Source organism: Phyllobates terribilis, unplaced genomic scaffold, assembly GCF_046119375.1.
Source record: "Phyllobates terribilis strain yellow unplaced genomic scaffold, ASM4611937v1 Scaffold_1__5_contigs__length_1240528914, whole genome shotgun sequence".
Lineage (NCBI taxonomy): Eukaryota > Metazoa > Chordata > Amphibia > Anura > Dendrobatidae > Phyllobates > Phyllobates terribilis.
Genome location: NW_027362761.1, coordinates 676,421,583 through 676,433,602, shown reverse-complemented (window position 1 = coordinate 676,433,602; position 12,020 = coordinate 676,421,583).

Genomic DNA, 12,020 nt, shown 5'->3' with positions numbered 1-12,020 from the left:
GTTCTCAGAATTCCACTGATGTTTAAAAATGCTTTCTAACTCTTCCATTGTACTCGGAATTCCGCTGAAGTTTAAAAAAGCTTTGGAACTCTTCCATTGTTCTCGGAATTCCGCTGAAGTTTAAAAATGCTTTGGAACTCTTCCATTGTTCTCGGAATTCCGCTGATGTTTAACAATCCTTTGGATCTCTTAGATTGTTCACCAAATTCTGCTGAAGTTTAAAGATGCTTTGAGCTCTTCCATTGTTCTCGGAATTTCGCTGATGTTTAACAATGCTTTGAAACTCTTCCATTGTCAAGGAATTCCGCTGTAGTTTAACAATGCTTTGGAACTCTTCCATTGTTCTCGGAATTCTGCTGAAGTTTAAAAATGCTTTGGAATTCTTCCATTGTTCTCAGAATTCTGCTGATGTTTAATATTTAATTTGGAACTCTTCCATTGTTCTCAGAATTCCGCTAATGTTTAACAATGCATTGCAACTCTTCCATTGTTCAAGGAATTCCGCTGTAGTTTAACAATGCTTTGGAACTCTTCCATTGTTCTCGAAATTCCGCTGAAGTTTAACAATGCTTTGGAAGTATTCCATTGTTCTCGCAATTCTGCTGAAGTGTGAAAATGCTTTAGAACTCTTCCATTGTTCTCAGAATTCCGCTAATGTTTAACAATGCATTGCAACTCTTCCATTGTTCTCAGAATTCCGATGATGTTTAACAATGCTTTGGAACTCTTCTATTTTTCTCGGAAATCCGCTGATGTTTAGCAATGCTTTGGAACTCTTCCATTGTTCTTGGAATTCCGCTGATGTTTAATAATGCTTTTGGAACTCTTCCATTGTTTTCAAAATTCCGCTGATGTTTAACAATGCTTTGGAACTCTTCCAATGTTCTCAGAATTCCGCTGAAGATGAAAAATGCTTTGAAACTCTTCCATTGTTCTCGGAATTCTGCTGAAGTGTAAAAATGCTTTGGAACTCTTCCATTGTTCTCGGAATTCCGCTGATGTTTAACAATCCTTTGGATCTCTTAGATTGTTCACCAAATTCTGATGAAGTTTAAAGATGCTTTGGAACTCTTCCATTGTTCTCGGAATTGTGCTGATGTTTAACAATGCTTTGGAACTCTTCAATTGTTCTCAGAATTCTGCTGAAGTTTAAAAATGCTTTGGAACTCTTCCATTGTTCTCAGAATTCCGCTGATGTTTAAAAATGCTTTGGATCTCTTAGATTGTTCACCAAATTCTGCTGAAGTTTAAAGATGCTTTGGAGCTATTCCATTGTTCTCGGAATTCCGCTGATGTTTAACAATGCTTTGAAACTCTTCCATTGTCAAGGAATTCCTCTGTAGTTTAACAATGCTTTGGAACTCTTCCATTGTTTTCGGAATTCTGCTGAAGTTTAAAAATGCTTTGGAATTCTTCCATTGTTCTCAGAATTCCGCTAATGTTTAACAATGCATTGCAACTCTTCCATTGTTCAAGGAATTCCGCTGTAGTTTAACAATGCTTTGGAACTCTTCCATTGTTCTCGAAATTCCGCTTAAGTTTAACAATGCTTTGGAACTATTCCATTGTTCTCACAATTCTGCTGAAGTGTGAAAATGCTTTAGAACTCTTCCATTGTTCTCAGAATTCCGCTAATGTTTAACAATGCATTGCAACTCTTCCATTGTTCTCAGAATTCCGATGATGTTTAACAATGCTTTGGAACTCTTCTATTTTTCTCGGAAATCCGCTGATGTTTAGCAATGCTTTGGAACTCTTCCATTGTTCTTGGAATTCCGCTGATGTTTAACAATGCTTTTGGAACTCTTCCATTGTTTTCGAAATTCCGCTGATGTTTAACAATGCTTTGGATCTTTTCTATTGTTCACCAAATTCTGCTGAAGTTTAAAGATGCTTTGGAACTCTTCCATTGTTCTCGGAATTCCACTGATGTTTAAAAATGCTTTGGAACTCTTCCATTCTACTCGGAATGCCGCTGAAGTTTAAAAAAGCTTTGGAACTCTTCCATTGTTCTCTGAATTCCGTTGAAGTTTAAAAATGCTTTGGAACTCTTCCCTTGTTCTCGGAATTCCGCTGATGTTTAACAATCCTTTGGATCTCTTAGATTGTTCACCAAATTCTGCTGAAGTTTAAAGATGCTTTGGAACTCTTCCATTGTTCTCGGAATTCCGCTAATGTTTAACAATGATTTGAAACTCTTCCATTGTCAAGGAATTCCTCTGTAGTTTAACAATGCTTTGGAACTCTTCCATTGTTCTCGGAATTCTGCTGAAGTTTAAAAATGCTTTGGAACTCTTCCTTTGTTCTCAGAATTCCGCTGATGTTTAATATTTCATTTGGAACTCTTCCATTGTTCTCAGTATTCCGCTAATGTTTAACAATGCATTACAACTCTTCCATTGTTCAAGGAATTCCGCTGTAGTTTAACAATGCTTTGGAACTCCTCCATTGTTCTAGAAATTCCGCTGAAGTTTAACAATGCTTTGGAACTCTTCCATTGTTCTCGGAATTCTGCTGAAGTGTGAACATGCTTTAGAACTCTTCCAATGTTCTCAGAATTCCGCTAATGTTTAACAATGCATTGCAACTCTTCCATTGTTCTCAGAATTCCGATGATGTTTAACAATGCTTTGGAACTCTTCCATTTTTCTCTTAAATCCGCTCATGTTTAGCAATGCTTTGGAACTCTTCCATTGTTCTTTTAATTCCGCTGATGTTTAACAATGCTTTTGGAACTCTTCCATTGTTTTCGAAATTCCGCTGATGTTTAACAATGCTTTGGAACTCTTCCAATGTTCTCAGAATTCAGCTGAAGTTGAAAAATGCTTTGGAACTCTTCCATTGTTCTCAGAATTCCACTGATTTTTAAAAATGATTTGGAACTCTTCCATTGTACTCGGAATTCCGCTGAAGTTTAAAAAAGCTTTGAACTTTTCCATTGTTCTCGGAATTCCGCTGAAGTTTAAAAATGCTTTGGAACTCTTCCATTGTTCTCGGAATTCCGATGATGTTTTACAATCCTTTGGATCTCTTAGATTGTTCACCAAATTCTGCTGAAGTTTAAAGATGCTTTGGAGCTCTTCCATTGTTCTCGGAATTCCGCTGATGTTTAACAATGCTTTGAAACTCTTCCAATGTTCAAGGAATTCCGCTTTAGTTTAACAATGCTTTGGAACTCTTCCATTGTTCTCGGAATTCTGCTGAAGTTTAAAAATGCTTTGGAATTCTTCCATTGTTCTCAGAATTCCGCTGATGTTTAATATTTCATTTGGAACTCTTCCATTGTTCTCAGAATTCCGCTAATGTTTAACAATGCATTGCAACTCTTCCATTGTTCAAGGAATTCCGCTGTAGTTTAACAATGCTTTGGAACTATTCCATTGTTCTCGAAATTCCGCTGAAGTTTAACAATGCTTTGGAACTATTCCATTGTTCTCGCAATTCTGCTGGAGTGTGAAAATGCTTTAGAACTCTTCCATTGTTCTCAGAATTCCGCTAATGTTTAACAATGCATTGCAACTCTTCCATTGTTCTCAGAATTCCGATGATGTTTAACAATGCTTTGGAACTCTTCTATTTTTCTCGGAAATCCGCTGATGTTTAGCAATGCTTTGGAACTCTTCCATTGTTCTTGGAATTCCGCTGATGTTTAACAATGCTTTTGGAACTCTTCCATTGTTTTCAAAATTCCGCTGATGTTTAACAATGCTTTGGAACTCTTCCAATGTTCTCAGAATTCCGCTGAAGTTTAAAAATGCTTTGGAACTCTTCCATTGTTCTCAGAATTCCACTGATGTTTAAAAATGCTTTGGAACTCTTCCATTGTACTCGGAATTCCGCTGAAGTTTAAAAAAGCTTTGGAACTCTTCCATTGTTTTCGAAATTTCACTGATGTTTAACAATGCTTTGGAACTCTTCTATTGTTCTCATAATTCTGCTGAAGTTTAAAAATGCTTTGGAACTCTTCCATTGTTCTCGGAATTCTGCTGAAGTGTAAAAATGCTTTGGAACTCTTCCATTGTTCTCGGAATTCCGCTGATGTTTAACAATCCTTTGGATCTCTTAGATTGTTCACCAAATTCTGATGAAGTTTAAAGATGCTTTGGAACTCTTCCATTGTTCTCGGAATTCTGCTGATGTTTAACAATGCTTTGGAACTCTTCAATTGTTCTCAGAATTCTGCTGAAGTTTAAGAATGCTTTGGAACTCTTCCATTGTTCTCGGAATTCTGCTGAAGTTTAAAAATGCTTTGGAACTCTTCCATTGTTCTCGGAATTCCGCTGATGTTTAACAATCCTTTGGATCTTTTCTATTGTTCACCAAATTCTGCTGAAGTTTAAAGATGCTTTGGAACTCTTCCATTGTTCTCGGAATTCCGCTGATGTTTAACAATGCTTTGGAACTCTTCCATTGTTCTCGGAATTCTGCTGAAGTTTAAAAATGCTTTGGAATTCTTCCATTGTTCTCAGAATTCCGCTAATGTTTAACAATGCATTGCAACTCTTCCATTCTTCAAGGAATTCCGCTGTAGTTTAACAATGCTTTGGAACTCTTCCATTGTTCTCGAAATTCCGCTGAAGTTTAACAATGCTTTGGAACTATTCCATTGTTCTCGCAATTCTGCTGAAGTGTGAAAATGCTTTAGAACTCTTCCATTGTTCTCACAATTCCGCTAATGTTTAACAATGCATTGCAACTCTTCCATTGTTCTCAGAATTCCGATGATGTTTAACAATGCTTTGGAACTCTTCCATTTTTCTCGGAAATCCTCTCATGTTTAGCAATGCTTTGGAACTCTTCCATTGTTCTTGGAATTCCGCTGATGTCTAACAATGCTTTTGGAACTCTTCCATTGTTTTCGAAATTCCGCTGATGTTTAACAATGCTTTGGAACTCTTCCAATGTTCTCAGATTTCCGCTGAAGTTGAAAAATGCTTTGGAACTCTTCCATTGTTCTCAGAATTCCACTGATGTTTAAAAATGCTTTCTAACTCTTCCATTGTACTCGGAATTCCGCTGAAGTTTAAAAAAGCTTTGGAACTCTTCCATTGTTCTCGGAATTCCGCTGAAGTTTAAAAATGCTTTGGAACTCTTCCATTGTTCTCGGAATTCCGCTGATGTTTAACAATCCTTTGGATCTCTTAGATTGTTCACCAAATTCTGCTGAAGTTTAAAGATGCTTTGGAGCTCTTCCATTGTTCTCGGAATTTCGCTGATGTTTAACAATGCTTTGAAACTCTTCCATTGTCAAGGAATTCCGCTGTAGTTTAACAATGCTTTGGAACTCTTCCATTGTTCTCGGAATTCTGCTGAAGTTTAAAAATGCTTTGGAATTCTTCCATTGTTCTCAGAATTCTGCTGATGTTTAATATTTAATTTGGAACTCTTCCATTGTTCTCAGAATTCCGCTAATGTTTAACAATGCATTGCAACTCTTCCATTGTTCAAGGAATTCCGCTGTAGTTTAACAATGCTTTGGAACTCTTCCATTGTTCTCGAAATTCCGCTGAAGTTTAACAATGCTTTAGAACTATTCCATTGTTCTCGCAATTCTGCTGAAGTGTGAAAATGCTTTAGAACTCTTCCATTGTTCTCAGAATTCCGCTAATGTTTAACAATGCATTGCAACTCTTCCATTGTTCTCAGAATTCCGATGATGTTTAACAATGCTTTGGAACTCTTCTATTTTTCTCGGAAATCCGCTGATGTTTAGCAATGCTTTGGAACTCTTCCATTGTTCTTGGAATTCCGCTGATGTTTAATAATGCTTTTGGAACTCTTCCATTGTTTTCAAAATTCCGCTGATGTTTATCAATGCTTTGGAACTCTTCCATTGTTCTCAGAATTCCGCTGAAGATGAAAAATGCTTTGGAACTCTTCCATTGTTCTCGGAATTCTGCTGAAGTGTAAAAATGCTTTGGAACACTTCCATTGTTCTCGGAATTCCGCTGATGTTTAACAATCCTTTGGATCTCTTAGATTGTTCACCAAATTCTGATGAAGTTTAAAGATGCTTTGGAACTCTTCCATTGTTCTCGGAATTGTGCTGATGTTTAACAATGCTTTGGAACTCTTCAATTGTTCTCAGAATTCTGCTGAAGTTTAAAAATGCTTTGGAACTCTTCCATTGTTCTCGGAATTCTGCTGAAGTTTAAAAATGCTTTGGAACTCTTCCATTGTTCTCGGAAATCCGCTGATGTTTAGCAATGCTTTGGAACTCTTAGATTGTTCTTGGAATTCCGGTGATGTTTAACAATGCTTTTGGAACTCTTCCATTGTTTTCAAAATTCCGCTGATGTTTAACAATGCTTTGGAACTCTTCCAATGTTCTCAGAATTCCGCTGAAGTTTAAAAATGCTTTGGAACTCTTCCATTGTTCTCAGAATTCCACTGATGTTTAAAAATGCTTTGGAACTCTTCCATTGTACTCGGAATTCCGCTGAAGTTTAAAAAAGCTTTGGAACTCTTCCATTGTTCTCGGAATTCCGCTGATGTTTAACAATGCTTTTGGAACTCTTCCATTGTTCTCAAAATTCCGCTGAAGTTGAAAATGCTTTGGAACTCTTCCATTGTTTTCGAAATTTCACTGATGTTTAACAATGCTTTGGAACTCTTCTATTGTTCTCATAATTCTGCTGAAGTTTAAAAATGCTTTGGAACTCTTCCATTGTTCTCGGAATTCTGCTGAAGTGTAAAAATGCTTTGGAACTCTTCCATTGTTCTCGGAATTCCGCTGATGTTTAACAATCCTTTGGATCTCTTAGATTGTTCACCAAATTCTGATGAAGTTTAAAGATGCTTTGGAACTCTTCCATTGTTCTCGGAATTCTGCTGATGTTTAACAATGCTTTTGGAACTCTTCCATTGTTCTCAGAATTTCGCTGAAGTTGAAAATGCTTTGGAACTCTTCCACTGTTCTCAGAATTCCGCTGATGTTTAAAAATGCTTTGGAACTCTTCCATTGTTCTCGGAATTCCACTGAAGTTTAAAAAAGCTTTGGAACTCAACCATTGTTCTTGGAATTCCACTGATGTTTAACAATGCTTATGGAACATTTCCATTGTTTTCGAAATTTCACTGATGTTTAACAATGCTTTGGAACTCTTCAATTGTTCTCAGAATTCTGCTGAAGTTTAAAAATGCTTTGGAACTCTTCCATTGTTCTCGGAATTCTGCTGAAGTTTAAAAATGCTTTGGAACTCTTCCATTGTTCTCAGAATTCCGCTAATGTTTAACAATGCATTGCAACTATTCCATTGTTCTAAGAATTCCGATGATGTTTAGCAATGCTTTGGAACTCTTCCATTTTTCTCGGAAATCCGCTGATGTTTAGCAATGCTTTGGAACTCTTCCATTGTTCTTGGAATTCCGCTGATGTTTAAACAATGCTTTTGGAACTCTTCCATTGTTTTCGAAATTCCGCTGATGTTTAACAATGCTTTGGAACTCTTCCAATGTTCTCAGAATTCTGCTGAAGTTTAAAAAAGCTTTGAAACTCTTCCATTATTCCCGCAATTCTGCTGAAGTTTAAAAAAGCTTTGGAACTCTTCAATTATTCTCGGAATTCCGCTAATTTTTAACAATGCTTTTGGAATTCTTCCATTGTTCTCCGAATTCATCTGATGTTTAACAATGCTTTTGTAACTCTTCCATTGTTCTCGGAATTCCAATGAAGGTTAAAAATGCTTTGGAACTCTTCAATTTTTCTCGGAATTCTGCTGAAGTTTAAAAATGCTTTGGAACTCTTCCATTGTTCTCGGAATTCCGCTGAAGTTTAAAAAAGCTTTGGAACTCTTCAATTGTTCTCTGAATTCCGCTAATGTTTAACAATGCTTTTGGAATTCTTCCATTGGTCTCGGAATTCCGCTGATGTTTAACCCCTTACTTACCGGGGACGTATTAGTACGCATATTTGCATACCGCCGGTTCAGTGAGGGCTCCGGCGCTGAGCCCTCACTGAACCGAGCACATGTCAGCCGATTCTTACAGCTGACATGTGCCCGCAACAGCCGCGGGTGGAATCGCGATCCACCCGCGGCTGTTAACCAGTTAAATGCTGCTGTCAATCTCCGACAGCAGCATTTAACGCGCGCTTCCGGGTAGCGCGTCATAAGCAACACCGGCGACCCCGTCACGTGATCGCGGGTCGCCGATGGGCGTGCATGACAACCCAGGGTCTGCAGCAGACGCCTGTGGTTGTCATGATCTTGTCGCTATGAGCGCCACCTAGTGGTCGGCGCTCATAGCACAGGACCATTTCTGCTGCATGCAGGGGACCTGCTCGTCCCCTGTATGTAGCAGAGGCGATCGGACAGTTGCTGCTTCTAGTCTCCTATGGAGACTATAGAAGCATGCAAAAAGTAAAAAAAAAAAGTTTTTAAAAATATAAAAAAAAATAAAAAAGTATAAAAGTTTAAATCACCCACCTTTCGCCCCATTCAAAATAAAATATATAAAAAAAAACCCACATACACATATTTGGTATCGCCGCGTTCAGAATCGCCCGATCTATCAAAATAAAAAAAGAATTTTTCCGATCGGTAAACGACGTAACGAGAAAAAAATTCTAAACGCCAGAATTACGTTTTTTGGTCGCTGCAAAATTGCAATAAAATGCAATAACGGGCGATGAAAACATCGGATCTACCCCCAAATGGTATCAATAAAAACGTCAGCCCGGCACGCAAAAAATAAGCCCTCAACCAGCCCCAGATCCTGAAAAATGGAGACGCTACGGGTCTTAGAAAATGGCGCTATTTTTTTTTTTTTTTTTTACCAAATTTTGGAATTTTTTTTCACCACTTAAATATAAAAGAACCTATACATGTTTGGTGTCTATGAACTCGTAATGACCTGTAGAATAAGAAGAGCAGGTCAGTTTTAGCATTCAGTGAACATAGTAAAAAAAATAAATAAAAAACAACTGTGGAATTGCACTTTTTTTGCAATTTTACCGCACTTGGAATTTTTTTCCCGTTTTCCCGTACAGGATATGATAAAACTAGTAATGGCATTGAAAAGTACAACTCGTCCTGCAAAAAATAAGACCTCACATGGCCATATTGACCAAAAAATAAAAACGCTATGGCTCTGGGAACAAGGGGAGCAAAAACGAAAATGCAAAAACGAAAAATGCTCCGGGGCTTAAGGGGTTAACAATGCTTTTGTATCTCTTCCATTGTTCTCGGAATTCCAATGAAGCTTAAAAATGCTTTGGAACTCTTCCATTATTCTCAGATTTCTGTTGAAGTTTAAAAATGCTTTGAAACTCTTCCGTTGTTCTGGGAATTCTGATGAAGTTTAAAAAAGCTTTGGAACTCTTCCATTGTTCTCGAAATTCCGCTGATGTTTAACAATGCTTTTGGAACTCTTCCATTGTTCTCGGAATTCCGCTGATGTTTAACAATCCTTTGGATCTCTTAGATTGTTCACCAAGTTCTGCTGAAGTTTAAAGATGCTTTGGAAACGTCCATTGTTATTGAAATTCCGCTGAACTTTAACAATGCTTTGGAACTCTTCCATTGTTCTTGGAATTCTGCTAAAGTGTAAAAATGCTTTAGAACTCTTCCATTGTTCTCAGAATTCCGCTAATGTTCAACAATGCATTGCAACTCATCCATTGTTCTCAGAATTCCGATGATGTTTAACAATGCTTTGGAACACTTCCATTTTTCTCTTAAATCCGCTGATGTTTAGCAATGCTTTGCAACTCTTCCATTGTTCTTAGAATTCCGCTGATGTTTAACAATGCTTTTGGAACTCTTCCATTATTCTCGCAATTCCGCTGAAGTTTAAAAAAGCTTTGGAACTCTTCAGTTGTTCTCGGAATTCCGCTAATTTTTAACAATGCTTTTGGAATTCTTCCATTGTTCTCAGAATTCAGCTAATGTTTAACAATGCTTTTGTAACTCTTCCATTGTTCTCGGAATTCCAATGAAGGTTAAAAATGCTTTGGAACTCTTCAATTATTCTCGCAATTCTGCTGAAGTTTAAAAATGCTTTAGAACTCTTCCATTGTTCTCGGAAATCCTCTGATGTTTAACAATGTTTTTTAACTCTTCCATTGTTCACGGAATTCGGCTGAAGTTTAAAAATGCTTTGGAACTCATCCATTGTTCTGGGAATTCTGCTGATGTTTAACAATGCTTTGGAACTCTTCCATTGTTCTCGGAATTCCGCTGATGTTTAACAATGCTTTGGAACTCTTCCATTGTTCTCGGAATTCTGCAAAAGTTTAAAAATGCTTTGGAACTCTTCCATTGTTCTCATAATTCCACTGATGGTAAATAATGCTTTTGGAACTCTTCCATTGTTCTCTGCATTCCGCTAATATTTATCAATTATTTGGGAACTCTTCCATTGTTCTCAGCATTCCGCTGATGTTTAAAAATGCTTTGGAACTCTTCCATTGTACTCGGAATTCCGCTGAAGTTTAAAAAAGCTTTTTAACTCTTCCATTGTTCTCGGAATTCTGCTGATGTTTAACAATGATTTGGAACTCTTCCATTGTTCTCCGAATTCCGCTGAAGTTTAAAAATGCTTTGGAACTCTTCCATTGTTCTCGGAATTCCGCTGATGTTTAAAAATGCTTTGGAACTCTTCCATTGTACTCGGAATTCCGCTTAAGTTTAAAAAAGCTTTGGAACTCTTCCATTGTTCTCGGAATTCCGTTGATGTTTAACAATGTTTTTGGAACTCTTCCATTGTTTTCCGAATTTCGCTGATGTTTAACAATGCTTTGGAACTCTTCAATTGTTCTCAGAATTCTGCTGAAGTTTAAAAATGCTTTGGAACTCTTCCATTATTCTCACAATTCCGCTGAAGTTTAAAAAAGCTTTGGAACTCTTCAATTGTTCTCGGAATTCCGCTAATTTTTAACAATGCTTTTGGAATTCTTCCATTGTTCTCAGAATTCAGCTGATGTTTAACAATGCTTTTGTAACTCTTCCATTGTTCTCGGAATTCCAATGAAGGTTAAAAATGCCTTGGAACTCTTCAATTATTCTCGCAATTCTGTTGAAGTTTAAAAATGCTTTGGAACTCTTCCGTTGTTCTGGGAATTCTGATGAAGTTTAAAAATGCTTTGGAACTCTTCCATTGTTCTCGTAAATCCTCTGATGTTTAACAATTCTTTGGAACATTTCCATTGTTCACGGAATTCGGCTGAAGTTTAAAAATGCTTTGGAACTCATCCTTTGTTCTGGAAATTCTGCTGATGTTTAACAATGCTTTGGAACTCTTCCATTGTTCTCGGAATTCCGCTGATGTTTAACACGGCTTTGGAACTCTTCCATTGTTCTCGGAATTCCGCTGTAGTTTAAAAAAGCTTTGGAACTCTTCAATTGTTCTCGGAATTCCGCTAATGTTTAACAATGCTTTTGGAATTCTTCCATTGGTATCTGAATTCCGCTGATGTTTAACAATGCTTTTGTAACTCTTCCATTGCTCTCGGAATTCCAATGAAGCTAAAAAATGCTTTGGAACTCTTCCATAATTCTCGGATTTCTGTTGAAGTTTAAAAATGCTTTGGAACTCTTCCGTTGTTCTGGGAATTCTGATGAAGTTTAAAAATGCTTTGGAACTCTTCCATTGTTCTCGTAATTTCACTGATGTTTAACAATGCTTTTGGAACTCTTCCATTGTTTTCGAAATTTCACTGATGTTTAACAATGCTTTGGAACTCTTCAATTGTACTCAGAATTCTGCTGAAGTTTAAAAATGCTTTGGAACTCTTCCATTGTTCTCGGAATTCTGCTGAAGTTTAAAAATACTTTGGAACTCTTCCATTGTTCTCGGAATTCCGCTGATGTTTAACAATCCTTTGGATCTCTTCCATTGTTCAAGTAATTCCGCTGTACTTTAACAATGCTTTGGAACTCTTCCATTGTTCTCAGAATTCCGCTAATGTTTAAAAATGCATTGCAACTCTTCCATTATTCCCAGAATTCCGATGATGTTTAGCAATGCTTTGGAACTCTTCCATTGTTCTTGGAATTCCGCTTATGTTTAAACAATGCTTT